Source organism: Neofelis nebulosa, chromosome 3, assembly GCF_028018385.1.
Source record: "Neofelis nebulosa isolate mNeoNeb1 chromosome 3, mNeoNeb1.pri, whole genome shotgun sequence".
Classification (NCBI taxonomy): Eukaryota; Metazoa; Chordata; class Mammalia; order Carnivora; family Felidae; genus Neofelis; species Neofelis nebulosa.
In genome coordinates this window covers 77394834-77417162 of record NC_080784.1, presented here as the reverse complement: position 1 = coordinate 77417162, position 22329 = coordinate 77394834, and the positions used below count along the sequence as shown (strand labels likewise).

General features: G+C 38.2%; 1 pseudogene; it reads right to left on the bottom strand.

Moving 5' to 3' along the window:
- Positions 1-21345: 21345 nt before the first annotated feature.
- On the bottom strand, positions 21346-21902 carry LOC131508001 (chromobox protein homolog 3-like; annotated as a pseudogene).
- Between the last annotated feature and the right edge of the window lie 427 nt (positions 21903-22329).

Here is a 22329-nt window from a genome sequence, read left to right as displayed (position 1 = left end):
TACAGTTCAAAATCTAATCATTCCATTGATGAGATAATGACTTCTCTAAACCTCAGTTTCCCTATTTATAAAGTAGAGATGATCGGTACAATTTGTGTTATAAGCATTGACTGAAATAATGCATTTACTGTGTGAAGACAGGTCCTGCAAGAAGCAGGGGTAAAGATGCAAGGATTCCTTTTAGATTTTCCCCTGTGAGAGAAGATGGAGAAGGAGCTGGAAAGGGCAGGGAGAGCCATCAGACCACAATGCCAGTCTGACCATCAGTGGAGTAGAGAGAGAAGCAAGTTGGGTGGAAACGTCCCAGACTGCCACGCAAGCTACATAAGCTTTGGCAAAGCCGTTAGGGAGCCCTCAGACCACTGAGTTGCCTTTCAGAGGCGTTGAGTATCTCCAGGACTGGGCTTGCCTTTGTACCTCTACCAATGCTGAGGCATTGGCTGGGAGCAGCCAATAGTTTCAGAAGCTTGGCCCAAATAGTTTCAGAGCCTAGCAGCCGAGGCCAGTAGATTGATGCGGTTGGAGGTCTGAGAGGAGCATCTGGGCTGCCACAAGTGGGTAGCATTGTACTGAGTGCATGGTGAGCATTCAATAAATATTAGGTGCTAATAACAACAGAACCAATATTAAGTTATACTCTTTTGAGTTTGCCTTGTGCTCAGAACATAAATGAGCACCTTTTCCATAATTTATCCATTCATTAGTCAATGGACATTTTGGTTGCTTCCTCCTCTTGACTGTTGTGAATAATGTTCCTATGAACATGGGTGTGCAAGCATCTTTTCCAGGTCCTGCTTGCCATTCTCTTGGGGATATATACCCACAAGTGGAATTGTGGGATCATATGGCAATTCTATTTTTAAGTTTTTGAGGAAACACCACACTGCTTTCCATAGCAGCCGCAGCATTTTACATTCCCACCAACAATGCACAAGGATTTCAGTTTTTCCACATCCTTATGGACACTCTTCCTCTTTCTTTCTTTCTTTCTTTCTTTCTTTCTTTCTTTCTTTCTTTCTTTCTTTCTTTTTAATGATAGTCATCCTGGAGCACCTGGGTGGCTCAGGCAGTTAAGCATCCGACTTCAGCTCAGGTCATAATCTTGTGGTTTATGGATTTGAGTCCCATGTCGGGCTCTGGACTGACAGTTGGAAGCCTGGAGCCTGCTTCAGATTCTGTGTCTCCCTCTCTCTCTGTCCCTCCCCTGCTCACACTCTGTCTCTCTAAAATAAACATTAAAATTTTCTTTAAATAATAGCCATCCTAATGAGTGTGAGGTGGTATCTCATCGTGGTTTTGATTTGCATTTCCCTAATGATGAGTGATGTTGAACATCTTTTCATGTGCTTGTTGGCCACTTGTATATTATTGGAGAAATGTCTAATCAAGACCTCTGCTCATTTTTAATTTTTTTTTTCAACGTTTTTTATTTATTTTTGGGACAGAGAGAGACAGAGCATGAACGGGGGAGGGGCAGAGAGAGAGGGAGACACAGAATCGGAAACAGGCTCCAGGCTCCGAGCCATCGGCCCAGAACCTGACGCGGGGCTCGAACTCACGGACCGCGAGATCGTGACCTGGCTGAAGTCGGACGCTTAACCGACTGCGCCACCCAGGCGCCCCTTTCTGCTCATTTTTAAATTAGTTTATTTGTTTCTCTGATGTTGAGTTGTAGGAGTTTTTTTTTCTATTCTGGATATTAACCCCTTATCAGATATACGATTTACAAATATTTCTTCCCATACCATAGATTGTGTTCTTTGATGTATGGAAGTTTTAAATTTTGATGTAGTCCAATTTATTTTCAACTTTATTGCCCATGCTTTTGATGTCATATCCGAGATATCATTGCCAAATCCACCGTCGTGAAGTTTTCCCATATGCTTTCTTTTAAGAGTTTTATACTCAGTTCTTATGTTTAGGTCTTTGATCCATTTTGAGTGAGTTTTTGTATAGCCACTAAAGATTTTTGAATAAATGGAGTGATGTGAAATGGTCATGAGCTAAGGATTTAGCAACCAGTGATAATCAATAGGTGCTACACTCATGTCCTTAGATTCTATGTCTACTTTAACCACACCAAATAGAATCCTTTCCATAAAAGGGCCTTGATCAACTTAAACAGTGGTTCTCAACCTTAAGTGCCCTAGAATTGCCTGGAGAAGCTCTAAATACTGATATCTGCTTTCCAGCCCCAGAGATTTTTGCTTAATTGTTCTGGGATACAACCTGGGCATTCACTGGTACTTAAAAAAGCTCCCTGGGTGATTCTAATATGCAACCAAGGATGAGAACTACTGTGCTAGAGAGATTTCCACTGTGGCAAAATTAAGCAACAGTTCACTGTGTGATGATCATTGTTTATTTGCTTTACTTACTGTAGTAAAAGAGCTTGCAGGTTTAAGATAAGGGGAAAAGACAGATTTTCCAATATGTTTTTAACAATGTACTGCTTTCCTCAATATTTAGTGATATTAGAGAGAATCCAAATTCAAGGTTTGGTACATTTTTAAAGAGTTCTTAAATGATCAACTGCCTATACTCTTATTTTTATAACTGAATCATACGCCGTTTTGGTAAATAATGGCAATTGTTTTATCTTAATGGCATCTATTCTAACTCCAGGAAACACATTCAAAAGGAAAAAAATACTTGCAAATGGAATATGCTAATGAACTGTAAACAAGCCTAGAATTAAAAAATGTAACTCTTTTTAAAAAAAAAATTTTTTTTTTAACATTTATTCATTTTTGAGACAGAGAGAGACAGAGCATGAACGGGGGAAGGTCAGAGAGAGAGGGAGACACAGAATCTGAAACAGGCTCCAGGCTCTGAGCTGTCAGCACAGAGCCCGACACCGGGCTCGAACTCACAGACCGCCAGATCATGACCTGAGCCGAAGTCTGACGTCCAACCGACTGAGCCACCCAGGCGCCGCCAAAAATGTAACTCTTTATATTGCAGAACTGAATATCCAGGCTATAGATAAGGCCCCTTATTTATTTTTTTCTAAAGCTACTTAGCTTTGTAAAGTTCACTGTTTATCAATCATATTTTCACAAATTCTGAGAAACAATTAGAACCTGAAATTCATTGTCAAAGCCTGTGGACCACAGAGAATCCTGAAAGGGATTAAGGAGCAGTAGAGGATAAAGGGAGGGGTAAGAAGAACTGAGTGTTTTGTGTCGCAGAGTTAGGTCCCGATGACAGATAGAAAACAGCAAGCATCATATGCTTAGATCAGGAATTATTTTGATAACAGGGTGTCACAAATGCCCTTTTTAATGCCAGATCTTATAGCTTTCTTTTTGAAAAATCATAGACAAGCCGAGGATGGCCAAATCCCAAGGCTATCTAAAATTAGAGGAATTTAAATTAGGTATGTTGAAGAGTTGCCTTTAAAATATCTTCCTGCTGTGTTTTACACCTGCAGTTCTCAAACTTTACTATGTATCAGAATCACCTGGTAGGGTTGTTAAACCATGAATCGCGGGGCCTTAACCCTGAGGTCTGATTGGTAGGTTTAGGGCAGGGGCATGGGAGGAGGCAAAACATCTTCATTTCTAACAAGTTCTCAGGTAATGCTGATGCTGATGATGGAGAAGGATGCACACTTGGTGAGCCACTGTTTTATGCTGGGCACAGGTGTCTCCTACCAGTCCTTATTCTTTTTGTTTTTTTTTTAGCACATCTTTCAAACTGATTTTTGTATTTCATGGAAAGAAAGACTGCTTTTTTTGCAAAAATGCTTTTCTTGAATATGGTTTCAATCTGATACCTGCTTTTATTTTTCAACTGAATAAAAAGTCCTCGTGAGTAACCACTAGGACTCACATATTTAGATATGTGACTGTATTCTACTGTGAGTCACCATAATCCTTCATATTGATACATTTGATTTATAGATAATGATCCTTTTGGTAATTACAAATTTATAGTCCTGCCATCTTTCCAAGTTTTCAATGATTAGAGTTGCAAATTCAGTGGGATTTTAGGCAGAGGGCATGTGTGATAGTCTGAATATGTCCCTTCAAAATTCATATGTTGAAACCTACCCCCCACAGCCATGGTGTTTTGAGTTGGTCCTTTGAGAGGTGATTAGGTCATGAGGGTGGAGCCCTGGTAAATGGGATTATTGCTCTTATAAAAGACCCCTGAGTGAGCTCCCAGCCTCTTCCAGCAAGTGAGGCTGCAATGAGAAGTCTGCAACTCAGAAGAAGGCCTTAGTGCCCTGATCTTGGACTTCTGGCCTTCAGAACTGTGAGAAAAAGATTTCTGTTATTAATAAGCCATCTAGTCTGTGGCATTTTGTTAAAGCAGCCCAAATGGACAAAGATGAAAGCAGTTTTTATTAGGAAAACTTGTGAATTTCAATTATTCATACAATTTTATGAATAGTCATGGTTCACTACAGCTACACTTTCTTGTTGGATTTTCCTTTCTAAAAGCTCCATATAGCTGCTTAATTATAATCTCTCACTGCCTACTTACAGAAAGCTCTTGAAACTGGCTGTAGGTTTCCTAAGTATCTGTGAGTTTAGTGTGTAATGTTATTTTGTAGCCTAGGTCCGAAGATAAAGCATCCAGTATAGAGTGTATGTAACAGGCCACGAAGAGAATACAGTTTCTGAGAAATGTAAAACATAAATGGCAAGTGTTCATCAGACTATAACAATAGACAAGCAGGGGAGAGGGACAGAGAGAGAAAGAGAGAAAATCTTAAGCAGGGTCCATGCTCAGCCCAGAGCCAGATGCAGGCTTCATCCCATGATCATGACATGAGCCAAAGTCAAGAGTTGGATGTTCATCCAACTGAGCCACCCAGGCACCCCATCTCTCTTTTTAAGGAAGAGGTTTATCACTAACCAGTTAGAGTGGGTGACTCCTGCAAATAGAGGAGAAAAGAATCAGAAGTCATGAAAGCTTGATGAAAATGTTAAATAAAAAAAAAAGTGGACCAATTCATATCAGGAAGAGCTAAAAACAAGAAGCCTTAAAAATTTTTTTAAAAAATGTTTGTTTATTTTTGAGAGAGAGGGACAGAGCATGAGTGGGGGAGGGGCAGACAGAGAGAGGGAGACACAGAATCCAAAGCAGGCTCCAGGCTCTGAGCTGTCAGCACAGAGACCAACGCAGGGTTGGAATGCACGAACTGCGAGATCATGACCTGAGTTGTGGTCGGATGCTTAACCAACTGAGCCACTCAGGCGTCCCAATCTCTCTCTTTTTTTTTTTTTTTTAAAGTTTATTTATTTTGAGATAGAACCAGTAGGGAAGGGGGGGTGGGCAGAGGATCAAAGCAGGCTCTATGGTGACAGCAGAGTCCGATGTGGGGCTTGAACTTCTGAATCGTGAGATCATGATCTGAGCTAAAGTCAGATGCTTAACTGAGTGAGCCACCCAGGTGCCTCTATAAGTGTCTTTTAAATTGATAACCACTTAAATTTAGATGTATCCTAAAGGTCTACATCCCCCTACCCTATGTTTTATGTTTTTGAGGTCACATTTTACATCTTTTTATCTTGTGTATCCCTTAATTATTGTAGATACATTTTTACTATTTTTGTCTTTTAACCTTCATACCATCTTATATGTGATGATCTATGCAACCTTTATAGCATTATTCTGAATTTTACTATATATTTACCTTTACGAGTGGGTATTATACTTTCATATGTTTTCCTGTTACTAATTAGGACCCTTTTGTTTCAGCTTAAAGAATTCCCTTTAACATTTCTTAAAAGGCCAGTCTAGTGGTGATGAATTCCTTTAGTTTTTATTTCTGGAAAACTGTATCTCCTTTAATTCTGAATGACAGCATTACTGGGTTGAGTATTCTTGGTTGTCAGTTTTTTTCTTTCAGCTCTTTGAATATATTGTGTTGCTCTGTTTGGTCTACAAAGTTTCTGCTAAAAAATCTGCTGATAGTCTTATTGGGATTCCCTTGTATATGACAAAGTGTTTTTCTCTTGCTGCTTTTAAGATTCTCTCCTTTAGGGGCGCCTGGGTGGCACAGTCGGTTAAGCGTCCGACTTCAGCCAGGTCACGATCTCGCGGTCCGTGAGTTCGAGCCCCGCGTCAGGCTCTGGGCTGATGGCTCGGAGCCTGGAGCCTGTTTCCGATTCTGTGTCTCCCTCTCTCTCTGCCCCTCCCCCGTTCATGCTCTGTCTCTCTCTGTCCCAAAAATAAATAAAAAACGTTGAAAAAAAAAATTAAAAAAAAAAAAGATTCTCTCCTTTAAAAAAAAAAAAACTTTTGACATTCTTTAAAATAAGTTTCTTAAATTTTAATACCAGTATAGTCAACATACATGGCTATATTCATTTCAGGTGTACAATATAGTGATTCAACAATTCTATACATTACTCAGTGCTCTTCATAAGTGGACTCTTGAAACCCAATCCCCTGTGTCACCAATCCCCTCCACACTCCCTCTACCAACCACCCCTCTGGTAACCAACAGTTTGTTCTCTATAGAGGAAGAGTCTTCTTCTTGGTTTGTCTCTCTTCCCACCCCCCCTTGTTTTTTTTCTTAAATTCCACATGTGAGTGAAATCATATGGTATTTGTGATTCTCTGAGTTATTTCACTTATATTCTGCAGCTCCATCCCTGTTGTTACAAATGGCAAGATTTCATTCTTTTTTAAGGCTGAATAATATTCCATTGTAAATATGTACACACTTTATCCATTTATCAATTGATGGACATGTGGACTGCTTCCATAATTTGGCTATTATAGATAATGCTTCAATAAACATAGGGGTACATGTATTCCTTTGAATTAGCGTATTTGTTTTTTGGGGGTAAATACCCCATAGTGTGATTATTGTATTATAGAGTAGCTCTATTTTTAACTCTCTGAGGAACAACTATATTGTCTTCCAAAGTGGCTGCAGCAGGTTGCATTCCCACCAACAATTCAAGAGTCTTTCTTTTCCCCCATATCCTCACTGACACTTCTTACTTGTGTTGTTGATTTTAGCCATTCTGATAGGTGTGAGGTGATATCTCATTGTAGTTCAATATGCATTTCCCTGATAAATGATGTTGACCATCTTTCCATGTGTCTGTTGGCCATCTATCTGTATGTCTTCTTTGGAGAAATGTCTGTTCATGTCTTCCCATTTTTAATTAGATTATTTGGTTTTTGGCTATTGTACAAGTTCTTTATGTATTTTGGATATTAACCCTTTATCAGATATGTCATTTGCAAATATTTTCTCCCTGTCAATATGTTGACTTTAAGGATTGTTGCTTGTTTGCTTTGCTGTGCAGAAACTTTTTATTTTGATATATTCCTAATAGTTTATTTTTGCTTTATTTCCCTTGTCTCAGGAGACCTCTAGAAAAATGTTGCTATGGTGTCAGAAAAATTACTGCTTGTACTGTTTTCAAGGATTTTTATGATTTCAGGTCTCACATTTAGACTTTTAATTCATTTTATTTTTGTGTATGGTTAAATAAAATGATCTAGTTTCATTATTTTGCATGATGCTGTCCAGTTTTCCCAGCACCATTTGTTGAAGAGATTGTCTTTTTCCCATTGGATAGTCTTGCCTCCTTTGTTGAAGTTTGATGGACTGTATCATCATGGGTTTATTTCTGAGTTTTCTATTCTGTTCCATTGATCTATGTGTCTGTTTTTATGCCAGTACCATACTGTCTTGATTACTATAGATCTGTAATATAACTTTAAGTCTGGAATTGTAATACCTCCAGTTTCTCTTTTTCAGGATTGCTGTGGCTATTTGGGGTCTTTTGTGGTTCCTTATACATTTTAGGGTTATTTGTTCTGGTTTTGTGAACGACGCTCTTGGTATTTGGTAGAGATTGCATTCAATCTGTAGATTGCTTTTGGTGGTATGGACATTTTGACAATATTTGTTCTTCCAGCCCATGAGCATGGAATGTCTTTCCATTTCTTTGTCTCATTTTCAGTTTCTCTCACCAATGTTTTATAGTTTTCAGAGTACAGGTCTTTCACTTCTTTCAGTTTGTTCCTAGGTATTATTTTTGGTGCAATTGTAAATGGCATTGTTAATTTCTCTTTCTGTTGCTTCATTATTAGTATATAGAAATGCTATGGACTTCTGCAAATTGGTGTTGTGTCTTGGAAGTTTACTATATTCATGTATCAGCTCTAGTAGTTTTTTATGGAGTCTTTAGGATTTTCTCTGTACAGTATCATGTCATCTGCAAATAGTGGAGGTTTTGCTTCTTCCTTACCAATTTGAATGCCTTGCATTTCTTTTTGTTATCTAATCACTGTGGCTAGGACTTATACTTTGAATAAAAGTGGTGAGATTGGACATCCTTGTCTTGTTTCTGACCCTATGGAAAAAGCTCTCAATTTTACCCCATAGACTATGATGTTAGCTGTGGGTTTTCATATATGGCCTTTATCATGTTGAGGCATGTTCCCTCTAGACCTAGTTTGTTGAGACTTTTAATCATGAATGGATGTTGGGGAGCCTGGGTGGCTCAGTTGTTTAAACATCTGACTCTTGATTTCAGCTCAGGTCATGATTTCATGGTTTGTGAGATCAAATCCTGTGTTGGGCTCTGTGCTGACAGTTTGGAGCCTACTTGGGATTCTCTATCTCTCTCTGCCCCTTCCCTGCTCGCTCCCTCTCTTTCAAAACAAATAAGTTAACCTAAAAACAAACAAACAAACCCTAATGGATGTTATGCTTTATGGAATGCTTTTTCTGCATCTATTGAAATGATCGTATGGTTTTAATCCTCATTGATGTGATGTATCACATTGATTTGTGAATAGTAAAATTTTATTTATTTATTTATTTATTTATTTATTTATTTATTTATTTATTTATTGAGAGAGGCAGGCAGACAGAGGATGAGCAGGGGAGGGGCAGAGAGAGAGGGAGCACACAGAATCCAAAGTAGGCTCCAGGCTCTAAGCTGTCAGCATCCCAAAGCCCCATCCAGGGTTTGAACTCATGAACTGTGAGATCATGACCTCAGCCAAAGTCAGACGATTAACCCACTGAGCCACCCAGGTGCCCTGATTTTTTTATGAATATTGAACCACTTTGCATGCTGGGAATAAATCCCACTTGAACATGGTGAGTGATTTTTAAAATTTTATTTATTTTTAAAATGTACTTTATTTTTTAATGTGTTTAAATGTATATTTTTGAGGAGGGGGGGCAGAGAGAGAGGGAGACAGAGGATCCCAAGCAGGCTCTGTGAACCTGACGTGAGGCTCAAACTCGTGAACCTCAAGATCATGACCAGAGCTGAAGTCGATGTTTAACTGACTGAGCCACCCAGGCGCCCCAGTTTTTTAAAAATGTATTGTTGGATTTAGTTTGCTAGTATATTTTGAGGATTTTTGCTTCTATGCTTATCAGAGACATTGGCCTGTAGTCTTTTTTTTTTTTTTTTTTTTAGTGTTTTATCTGGTTTTGGTATCAGGAGATACTGGCCTCAGAATGAATTTGGAAGTATTTTTTCCTGTTCTGTTTTTGGGAATAGTTTGAGAAGAATAGCTATTAACTCTTCTTTAAATGTTTGGTAGAATTTGCCTGTGAAGCCATCTGGCCCTGGACTTGTATTTGTTGGAAGTTTTTTGATTACTGATTCAATTTCATTGCTGGTAATTGTTCTGTTCAAAATTTCTAATCATTCTTGCTTCAGTTTTGGTAGGTGCTCTGTTTCTAGGAATTTATCTATTTCTTTTAGGTTGTCTTATTTGTTGACATATAATTTTTTATAATCTCTTATAATTGTGTTTTGGTGGTATTGGTTTTTATTTCTCTTTTATTTGTGATTCTGAGTCCTTTTTTTATAATGAGTCTGGCTAGAGATTTATCAATTTTGTTATTTTCAAAGAATTTGCTCCTGATTTCATTAATCTGTTCTATTTTTTTAGTTTTTATATCATTTATTTCTGCTCTAATCTTTATTTCCTTCCTGGTTTGGATTTTGTTTTTCTTTTCCTTCTTTTTTAATTTTTTTAGCTTCTTTATGTATAAAGATAGATTGTTTGAGATTTTTCTTGCTTCTTGAGGTAGCCCTATATTGTTATAAACTTCCCTCACAACCGCTTTTGTTGCATCTTAAAGATTTTGGACTGTTGTGTTTTCGTTTTCATTGGTTTCCATGTAATTTTTATTCCTTCTTTGATTTCTTGGTTGACCCATTCATTGTTTAGTAGCATATTATTTAACCTTGATGTATTTGTGGTATTTCCAGATTTTTTCTTGTGGTTGATTTCTAGTTTCATAGTGTTGTGGTCAGAAAAGGTGCATAGTATGACTTTGATCCTTTTTAATTTGCTGAGGCTTGTTTTGTCACCTAATATGTGATCTATTCTGGACAATGTTCCATGTGTGTTCTGCTGTTTTAGGATGGAATGTTCTGAATATATCTGTTAAATTTATCTGGTCTGGTCTGTCATTCAAAGCCATGGTTTCCTTGTTGATTATCTGTTGGATGGTCTGTCCATTGATGTAAGTGGGGTGTTACAGTCCCATACTATTACTGTATAACTATCAATTATTTCCTTTACGTTTGTTATTAAGTTTTTTTTTTGTATTGGTGTGCTCCCATGCTGGGTGCATAAATATTTACAATTGTTATATTCTCTTGTTGGATTGTCCCTTTTATTATTATATAGTGCTCTTCATCTCTTATTACAGTGTTTGTTTTGAAATCCATTTTGTCTGATACATGTAGTGCTACCCCAGATTTCTTTTGACATGTATTTGAATGATAAATATTTCTCCATCCCCTCACTATCAATCTGCAGGTCTGAAATTAGTCTCTTGTAGGCAGCATGTAGATGGGTCTTGTTTTTTTATCCACTTTGTTACCCTATATCTTTTGATTGGAACATTTAGTCCATTTACATTCAAAGTAATTATTATTTTTTTTAATGTTTATTAAAAATTTTTTTTAAATGTTTATTTTTGAGAGAGAGAGACACAGGGTGTGAGTGGGAGAGGGTTAGAGAGAGAGGGAGACACGGGATCCAAAGCAGGCTCCAGGCTCTGAGCTGTCAGCACTGAGCCCGATGTGAGGCTTGAACTCATGAAGGTGAGATCATGACCTGAGCTAAAGTTGGACACTCAACTGACTAAGCCATCCAGGTGCCCCAATGTTTATTTTTGAGAGAGAGAGAGTGAACGAGCTCGAGTTGGGGAGGGGTAGAGATAGAAAAAGAGGGAGACAGAATTTGAAGCAGGCTCCAGGCTCTGAGCTGTCAGCACAGAGCCTGATGCAGGGCTTGAACTCACCAACTGTGAGATCATGACCTGAGCCACCCAGGTGACCCCCAAAGTAATTATTGATATGTTACTTATTGCCATTTTGTTACTTGTTTTGTGGTTGTCTTGTAGTTTTTGTCTGATCCTTTCTTCTCTCTTTCATGTTTTGTTGGCTTTCTTGGGTAATATACTTGGATTCCTTTTTCCTTATTCTTTATATACATTACTGGTTTTTGATTTATTACAATTTGGTTTGTATATAACATCTTGTGCATATAGCAGTGTATATTAGTTCACGATTGCTTAAATTTGAACCCATTCTTTTTTTTTTAATTTTTTTTTTTTAACATTTATTTATTTTTGAGACAGAGAGAGACAGAGCATGAACGGGAGAGGGTCAGAGAGAGAGGGAGACACAGAATCTGAAACAGGCTCCAGGCTCTGAGCTGTCAGCACAGAGCCTGACGCGGGGCTCGAACTCACATACCGCAAGATCGTGACCTGAGCCGAAGTCGGACATTTAACCGACTGAGCCACCCAGGCGCCCCGATTGAACCCATTCTTTACTCCTCTCCTAAAATATTCCCCCACATTTTAGGAATATGGTATCATATTTTATATGCTTTTATTTTATGAATCCCTTGACTGATTTTTTACATAAAGACTTAAACTGCTTTTGTGTTTTTTACCTTTCATACTCTCACTTATGGCATTTCCTTTCCACTCAAAGAGTCCCCTTTAATATGTCTTATAGGGCTGGTTTTGTTGTCATGGTCTCCTTTAATTTTTGTTTGTCTGAGAAACTCTTTATCATACCTTCTTTTCTGAATGATAGCCTTACTGGATAGAATATTCGTGGCTGTAGATTTTACCCTTTCAGCATTTTGAATATATCATGCCACTCCCTTCTGGCTGCAAAGTTTCTGCTGAAAAACTGCTGATAGATGTAGGGGGTGTCCCTTGTATATAACTGTTATCTTTTCTCTTGCTGCTTTAAAATTTTTTTCATTATCACTACTCTTTGCCATTTAAATTACTATGTGTATTGGTGTGGAGTTCCTTGGGTTGATTTTTGGTGTGTGTGTGTGGGGTGTCTCTGTACCTCCTGGGTTGGGATGTCTGTTTCCTTCCCCAGATTAGGGTAGTTTTCAGCTATTATTTCTTCAAATAAATTTTCTGCCCCCTCCCTTTTTTCTTCTGGGATTTCTATAATATGAATATTATCACACTTGACAGAGTCACTGAGTTCCCTAAGACTATTCTCAATTTACATAATTTGTTTTCCTCTCATTTGATCAGCTTGGTTACTTATGGTTGCTCTTTCTTCTAGGTCATTAATTCTTTCCTCTGTTTCATCTAACCTGGTATTCTTTTTTTTTTTTTTTTTTTAAGTTTGTTTTATTTATTTATTTAGAGTGAGAGTACAAGTAGGGAAGGGTCAGAGAGAGAGTGCAGGAGAGAGAGGATCCCAAGCAGGCTTCTCACTGTGAGCATGGATCCCGATGTGGGGCTCGATCCCATGAACTGGGAATTTATGACCTGAGCCAAAAGCAAGAGTTGAACACTTAACTGACTGAGCTACCCAGATGCCCCCATAGCCTGGTATGTACACTATTGATTGAGGTTTTGTTTTATTTATTGTGTTCTTCATCTCTGGTTGTTAAGGGTCTCACTGTTCTCCACTCTTTTCTCAAGTCCAGTGAGTATCTTTGTAATCAATACTTAAAATTCTCTATCTGGCATATTACTTATATCTATTTCTTTTAGGTCTCTTCCTGTGGTTTGGTCCTATTCTTTCATTTGGGATATATTTTTCTGACTCTTCATTTTGTCTAACTCTTTGTGTCTATTTCTCTGTGTTAGAAAAGTCAGATATGTCTCTTGTTGACAGTAATGGTCTTATGAAGAAGAGGTCCTATAATGCCCTACAGTGCAGGGTCCCCTGTTCCCCAGGGCCTGGCCCTTCAGGAAGTGTCTTTTATATGTGTTGTGTGTGTTCTGCTGTTGAGTCCTGGCTTCTTTTTCCTTCAGTCCAATTGTCTGCAGAGGCTCTCTTTTCCTGTTTTGGGCAGCATTTGGTTCCTAGCAGGGGTTGGGCATGATTTAACAAGGTGTGCACTGGTCTGTTTCTAAAGGATATCTGACGCCACCACCAAAATGCTGGAACTGAGGTTCCATAAAACACCTGTTTGGGAGATGAGACATTGGTGGGGTTTATGCCTCTCTACTTGGGGAGAGGGTCTGCAGTGCCCTGCAGGTGTAACTGAGGAGGACAGTTCTGCTAAAGCATGTGTGGGGTGGCTTGTCATAAGCAAGTTAGGTAGCAAGTGTTGGTATTGTGCTGGTCCCTGCAGGTGGCCCTATGTTTATACTGTGGGGTGGGATAGGGAAATGGCATATGACAGTTCCTTTGTTCCTGGTGGGGTCTCCCTGTGATCCCTATCTCTCAAGGTCATACCCTGAGATGAGTAAATTACTCTCCCTCCTATTAGTCCAGGCATTTTTCAAACTGCTGGTTCTGTGCTATATCTGCATGAGCTTTTGGGCTCTGTCTTTAAGGATGGGAACTCGGCCTCCTAATGCCCTCCAGGCTCTCCCAGAATCAAACCAATGGATTTTAAGAATTTTGGGCTTTAAGTCTAACTGATTGTAAGAACTCATGAAATTTGGCCCCTTTCGCTTTTATTTATATTTTTTAAGGAATATAAAATATTCCTTAAATATTCCTTAAAAATATAAATTTTTTAAGGAATATAAAATTTATTGACAACTATTTACCTGTATTTACAATAAAGTAAACAACATAGAGTTGGATAACATTCTGACTACAAAATTATAATTTTTCCTGGTTTCTGCTGAACCAGTAATTCAAATACTGAGAGGATTGAGCATGCATGTAAGGAATGAGTTGGGATCAAGAAAAAACATTCAGGTCAAGAATTTAGATTATAGAAGTTTGTCCACCCATTTATTCCAGCAGGTGTTAAATTGTCAACTTCTCTAATCATCTGATTATGATTAGGTTTCCATGAATGAAGTCTTATACATTCCATGAATAATGACCTTTTAGTGAATACAGCACAAGGATTCCAACTTCTTGAAAAGGAATGGTTCACTAGAAGGAAGCTTTAAATGTCCATTTAGCTAAGTTTTGCTTACCTAATTAAACCAGGATTTATCTAGATTTCTCATTTAGGTGGGCAGTTGTTGGTAGCAACAAAATTTTCCTTTCAGGGATCTTACAAATAAATTTGCATTTATAGAACTATTGATATGGATATGGATTCTGATGTGGCTGCTTTTAAATTGTCCAACTTAAATTGTTTACATGATAAGCAATTTTTTGTTTGTGGGGGAGGGGCAGAGAAGGAGGGAGAATCTTTTTCTTTTTCTTTTTCTTTTTCTTTTGTTAATTTAGATTTTAGTTAACATACAGTGCAGTATTGGTTTCAGGAGTAGAATTCAGTGATTCATCACTGACATACAACACCTAGTGCTCATCACAAGTGCCCTCTTTAATACCCATCACCCATCTAGCCCATCCCCCTGACCCCCCTCCCTCCATCAACCCTTAGTTTGTTCTCTATTGTTAAGAGTTTCTTGTAGTTTGTTTTCCCCTCTTCTCTCCCTCCATCCTCTTCCCATATGTTCACCTGTTTTGTTTCTTAAATTCCACAGGAGTGAAATCATGTGGTGTATTTCTTTCTCTGATTGACTTATTTAGCTTAGTATTATATATTCTAGCTCCATCGACATCATGGCAAATGGCAAGATTTCATTCTTTTTGATTGCTGAATAATATTCCGTTGGATATATATACACCACATTTTCTTTATCCATTCATCAGTCGATGGACATTTGGGTTCTCTCCGTAGTTTGGCTATTGTTGATAATGCTTGTTGATATCCCTTTGAATCAGTATTTTTGTATCTTTTGGGTAAATACCTGGTAGTGCAATTGCTGGGTCATACGGTAGTTCTATTTTTAGTTTTTTGAGAAATCTCCATACTGTTTTACAGAGTGGCTGCACCAGTTTGCATTCCTACCAATAACGCAGGAAGGGTAGCCTTTCTCTGCATCTTTGCCAACTGTCTGTTGTTCCTTGTGTTAGTATTAGTCATTCTGACAGGTGTGACGTGATTTTGATTTCTATTTCCCTGACAATGACTAGTGTTGAGCATCTTTTCATGTGTCTGTTAGTCGTCTGGATGTTGTCTTTGGAAAAGTGTTCATATCTTCTGCCCATTTCTTAACTGGGTGGGTTTTTTTTTGGAGAGGGTGTCTTTATAGATTCTGGATACTGACGCTTTATCTGATAGGTCATTGGCTAATATCTTCTCCCATTCTGTAGGCTGGCTTTGAGTTTTGTTGATTGTTTCGTTCATTGTGCAGAAGCTTTTTTTTCTTGATGAAGTCCCAAGTTCGTGTTTGCATTTGTTTCCCTTGCCTTTGGCAACATGTCTAGTAAGAGGTTGCTCTGGCCAAGGTCAAAGAGGTTGTTGCTTGTGTTCTTTTCTCGGATTTGGATTGTCTTACATTTAGGTCTTTCATCCATTTTGAATTTATTTTTGTGTATGATATAAGAAAGTGGTCCAGGTCATTCTTCTGCATTTTGCCATCCACTTTTCCCAACATCATTTTTAAAAATTTTATTTATTTATTTATTATTATTTTTATTAAAAAAAATTTTTTTTAACGTTTATTTATTTTTGAGACAGAGAGAGATAGAGCATGAACGGGGAGGGTCAGAGAGAGAGGGAGACACAGAATCTGAAACAGGCTCCAGGCTCTGAGCTGTCAGCACAGAGCCCGACGCGGGGCTCGAACCCACGAACTGTGAGATCGTGACCTGAGCTGAAGTCGGACGCTTAGCCGACTGAGCCACCCAGGCGCCCCACATCATTTTTTAAAAAATTTTTTAACGTTTATTTATTTTTGAGACAGAGAGAGACAGAGCATGAACGGGGGAGGGTCAGAGAGAGGGAGACACAGAATCCAAAACAGGCTCCAGGCTCTGAGCTGTCAGCACAGAGCCCGACGCGGGGCTCGAACTCACGGACCGTGAGATCATGACCTGAGCTGAAGTCGGACGCTTAACCGACTGAGCCACCCAGGTGCCCCCCAACATCATTTTTTGAAGAGACTATCTTTTTTCCATTGGATATTCCTGCTTTGTTGAAGATGAGTTGACCATATAGTTGTGGGTCTGTTTCCGGGTTTTCTGTTCTGTTCTATTGATCTATGTGTCTGTTTTTGTGCCAGTACTATACTGTCTTGGTGATTACAGCTTTGTAATATAGCTTGAAATTCAGAATCATGATGCTCCAGTTTTTCTTTTTCAGGACTGCTTTGGCTATTTGGGGTTTTTTGTGGTTCTGTACAAATTTTAGGATTGCTTGTTCTAACTCTGTGAAGATGCTAGTGGTATTTTGATAGGAATTTCATTAAATGTGTAGATGGCTTTGGGTAGTATAGATATTTTAATAATGTTGCAATCCATGAGCATGGAATGATTTTCCATTTCTATGTGTCCTCTTCATTTTCTTTCATAAGTTTTCTATAGTTTTCAGAGTACAGATCTTTTACCTCTTTAGTTAGGTTCATTCCCAGGTATCTTATAGTTTTTGGTGCAATTGTAAATGTGATGATGGGATTGAATTTTTTTTTTTTTTTTGCTTCTGCTTCATTACTTGTGTATAGAAATGCAACAGATGTTTACATGTTGATTTTTTATATACTGTGACTTTGCTGAATTCATGTATTAGTTCTAACAATTTTTTGGTGGAGTCTTTCAGATTTTCTGCATAGAGTATCATGTTATCTGCAATTAGTGAAAGTTGACTTTGGGGTACCTGGGTGGCTCAGTTAGTTAAGCAACCAACTTCAGCTCGGGTCACTATCTCACAGTTCATGGGTTCAAGCCCCAGATCAGGCTCTGTGCTGACAGCTTAGAGCCTGGAGCCTGCTTCAGATTTTGTGTCTCCCTCTTTCTCTGCCCCTCCCCCTTGCATGTTCTGTGTCTTTCTCAAAAATAAATAAACATTAAAAAATTAAAAAAAAAAGAGTGAAAGTTGACTTCTTCTTTGCTGGTTTCTATGCCCTTTATTTCTTTTTGTTTTCTGATTGCTGAGGCTAAGACTTCCAGTACTGTGTTAAATAGTAATGATGAGAGTGGGCATCCTTGTCTTGTTCCCTACCATAAAGGAAAGACTCTCAGTTTTTCTCCATTGAGGATGATATTAGCTGTTGGTCTTTCGTATATGGCCTTTATGATGTTGAGGTATATTCCATCTATCTCTACTTTGTTGAGAGGGTTTTTATGAAGAAAGGATGCTGTATTTTGTCAAGTGCTTTTTCTGCATCTATTGACAGGATCATATGGTTCTTATCCTTTATGTTAATGTTGTGTATCACATTGATTGATTTGTGAATATTGAACCAGCCCTGCAGCCCAGGAATAAATCCCACTTGATCATGTTGAATAATTCTTTTAATGTACTGTTGAATTCGATTTGCTAGTATCTTGTTGAGAATTTTTGCATCCAGGTTCATCAGGGATATTGACCTGTAATTTTCCCTTTTAGAGGGGTCTTTGGTTTTGGAATCAAGGTAATGTTGGCTTCATAGAAGGAGTTTGGAAGCTTTTCTACTATTTCTATTTTTTGGAACAGCTTGAGAAGAATAGGCAGTAACTCTTTAAATGTCTGATAGAATTCCCCTGGGAAGCCATCTGGCCCAGGATTCTTGTTTGTTGGGAATTTTTTGACTACTGATTCAATTTCTTTGCTGGTTATGGGTCTGTTAAAATTTTCTATTGCTTCCTGTTTCAGTTTTGATAGTTTGTGAGTTTCTAGGAATTTGCCCATTTCTTCCAGATCGCCCAGTTTGTTGACATATAATGTTACATAGTATTCTTTTATAATTGTATTTCTGTGGTGTTGGTTGTGATCTCTCCTCTTACATTCATGATTTTATCTATTTGGGTATTTGGGTTCTTTCTCTTTTCTTTTTGATATGTCTGGCTAGGGAATTATCAATTTTGTTTATTCTTTGAAAGAACCAGCTCTTAGTTTTATTGATCTCTTTTGTTGTTGTTTGTTTGTTTTGTAATGTGTATTTCTGGTCTAATCTTTATTTCCCTTAAAAAATTTTTTTTGATGTTTATTTTTGAGAGAGAGAGAGAGCGAGAGAGCGAGCATGTGAGCAAGTGGGGGAAGGGCAGAGAGAGAGAGACACAGATTCTGAAACAGGCTCCAGGCTCTGAGCTGTCAGCACAGAGCCCAATGTGGGGCTTGAACTCTCATGCCATGAGATCATGACCTGAGATGAAGTCAGATGTTTAAACTACTGAGCCACCCAGGCACCCCTATTATTTCTCTTCTTCTGCTCGCTTTAGGCTTTATTTGCTCTTCCTTTTCTAGCTCCTTTACGTGTAAGGTTAGGTTGTGTATTTGGCAACTTTCTTGCTTCTTTTTTTTTTTTTTATAATTTCTTTTTAAGTTTGTTTATTCTTGAGAGACAGAATGAATGGGGGAGGGGAAGAAAGAATTCCAAGTAGGCTCCATACTGTCAGCATGAAGCCCAATATGGGGCTTGAATTCACAAACCATTAATCATGACCTGAGCCGAAACCAAGAGTCAGATGCTTAATGACTGAGCCACTCAGGCTCCCCGGGACCTTTCTTGCTTCTTGAGACAGGTCTGAATTGCAATGTACTTTCCTCTTGGACTGCCTTTGCTGTATCCCAAAGGGTTTGGAGTCTCGTGTTCTCCTTTTCATTTGCTTCCATGTATTTTTTTATTCTTCAATTTCCTGGTTAACCCATTCATTGTTCTGTAGGATGTTCTTTAACCTCCATGTATTTGAGGGCTTTCCAAATTTTTTCTTGTAGTTGATTTCAGGTTTCATAGCATTGTTATCTGAAAATATGCCTAGTATGTTCACAATCTTTTTGTACCTGTTGAGGGCTGTTTTGTGACCCAGTATGTGATCTATTCTGGAGAATGTTCCATGTGCCCTGGAGAAGAATATGTATTCTGCTTTAGGATGAAATGTTCTGAATATATCTGTTAAGTACATCTGGTCCAGTGTGTCATTCAAAACCATTGTTTACTTGTTGGTTTTCTGCTTAGATGATCTGTCCACTGTTGTAAGTGGGGTATGAAAGTCTCCTACTATTATGGTATTATTATCTAAGAGTTTCTTAATGTTTGTGATTAATTTATGTATTTGGGTATTCCGTGTAGGGGGCATAAATATTTACAATTGTTAGCTCTTCTTGATGGACAGATCCCTTAATTATGATATAATGTCCTTCTTCATCTCTTATTACAGTCTTTGTTTTAAAATCTAGTTTGATAGAAGTATGGCTACTCCAGTTTTCTTTCCATATCCATTAGCATGATAGATGGTTCTCCATCCCCACACGTTCAATTTACAGGTGTCCTTAATTCTAAAACGAGTGTCTTGTAGGCAGAATAAAGATCTTTTTTTTTTTTTATTGGAGCATTTAGTCCATTTACATTCAGAGTGATTATTGAAAGATAAATTTATTGCCATTGTGTTATCTGTAGATTTGGTGTTTCTAGTGATGCTCTTTGGTCCTTTGTATCCTTTGCTGCTTTTTTTTTTTTTTTTTTTTTCACTCCACTATTAGAGTCCCACTTAAAATTTCTTGCAGGGCTGGTTTAGTGGTCATGAATTCCTTTATTTTTTGTTTGTCTGGGAAACGCTTAAAATTTTTTTTTAAAAAACATTGATTCATTTTTGAGAGACAGAGATAGAACATGAGCAGGGGAGGGCCAGAGAGAGAGGGAGATACAGAATCCAAAGGAGGCTCCAGACTCTGAGCTGTCAGCCCAGAGCCTGACGTGGGGCTGGAACCCACAAACTGTGAACTCATGACCTGAGCTGAAGTTGGACGCTCAACCGACTGAGCCAGTCAGGTACCCCTGGGAAACTGTCAAAAAAAAAATTTTTTTTTTAATGTTTATTTTTGAGAGAGACAGGGGGAGGGGCAGAGACAGAGGGAGACACAGAACTCAAAGAAGACTCTAGGCTTGGATTCGGGGCTCAAACTCAAGAACTGTGAGATCATGATTTGACCTAAAGTCGGACACTTAACTGACTGAGCCACCCAGGTGCCTCTTGTCTGGGACTCTATCAGAGCGAGAGTGAATCTTAAGCAGGCTTCATACTCAGTGGGGATCCCATGACCCTGGTATCATGGCCTGAGCTGAAATCAAGGGTTGTTGAATGCTTAACCAACTGAGACACCCAGGTGCCCCAAGTTTACATTATATTTAAATCTTCCAATTATAAAATTTGAAAGTTTAAGGCTTCAGGAAAAATTTCTATTTATGTGATTTATTTCTTATGTTGCTGAAAATGATGGCATTCCAGCAACACAGGCTCATCCATGGTTATAAAGTGCTGTTGATGTTTTGATGAATGTAAAAAAAAAAAAAAACAAACGGGGGGGGGGAGGAGAAAAGAAAACCGTTTACATACTTTTTTTTTCTAATACAAATCAAATCAAATTATTTAATTTTGATAAACAGTTTCAAAACTCACAATCAACTGAACTTATATCTGATGACCTAGTTTTAGAAATTCATGATTGCCTTGCTGCCTTGCTTATTTATTTATTTATTTTTACTTATTTTATTTTTTTAATATTAAATTTATTGTCAAACTGGTTTCCATACAACACCCAGTGGTTACATACGTATTTTAAGCATATGCATAAAAAGTCCCCAAATAAACAAAAAACTCAGAATGGTCGATAGGCATATAGGAGTTGAACACATTGTGATTAATGACTATAAAGATTTCCCCCAACACTTAGAGAAGGTGTTCTCTAATGCGGGAGAATAATATACCATGTCTCAAATGCTCTTTTCTGATAAAGGAAGCAATTACAGAAAGCCTTTATTTGTTCAAAGTAACCAGTGCTATAGCTGCAGAACCCATCCCCCCCCAACAACCCCCCAATACTACTTCAAAAGAAACATATCAAACTTGATTTTCGTTAGAATGTTATTTTTTCTCATGAGTAAATTAAAAAATCAAGACCTAGATTCCCTCTATATTTTATATTATATATTATATATTAGATGAAGCAATGCAAACAATGAGCTTTATCTTCTGGACAAGAATGCCAAGTTAGTCTGTCTTCATAAGAAGCAGTTACAATTTGAGGACACTTCAAATTTGCCTCTTTTGCCAACACCAAGTCTGCCTTTACTGAATTTTTTCATTTCATGAGAAACATTAATTCTCCATTGCTGTCTGTGGCACCAATTATTTGTCCAAGATCAAGACCTCTGGCAAACTTGGTTTATCAGTAGTCTATCTTTTCTTCTTTGACTTGCTCTCATCACATTCACTGTCAAAGATTTTCTTTTTGTACCATCTTTTCCTCTACCAGCTTTTTGAGAGGTAAGAAATGCTTCAATTAACTCTGGACAATCTAAATTTCCCTTAGGTTCCCAAGTATTGCCAGTACCTGTAAATTCTTTCCATTTCAGTAAATGCTCCACCTTCCCATTCGCTACACATCAGTCCAGTACTTTTTCCACCACAAATTCTTTAGGCTCTGCCTCTTCCACTTTTTTACTCTTTTTATTCTATTTCTTTCCCATTTTTTTGCAATGTAGTTTTATTGGAGGCCACTTTTTATTGCAGACTTGAAGAGCTATTATTCTGAGCTGCTCCAAGCCCTGGGTCTGTGGTGTCTCCTCCCTTCTTGCTTTAAGAGCCAAATGTCATAGGGATTTGTTTTTCATGTGTAGCACCCCCCCCCCCCCCGGGGAAAGTCTCCTTTTCATTCTTCACCTGCTACCGGCTCCCTTTCTACCACAGACAATGTCTGTTTCACTCCCAAATGGCATCTTCACCCTTCCTACTCTCTTTTAGTGTGGATTATTCTCTACCTTTAGTTGTGGAGTTTGTTTTCCCAGTCTTCATATTTTTTTTAATGTTTGTTTATTTTGAGAGAGACAGAGTATGAGCAGGGGAGGGGCAGAGAGACACTCCCAAACAGGCTCCGTGCTGTCAACATGGGGCTCAATCCCACAAACCATGACATCATGAC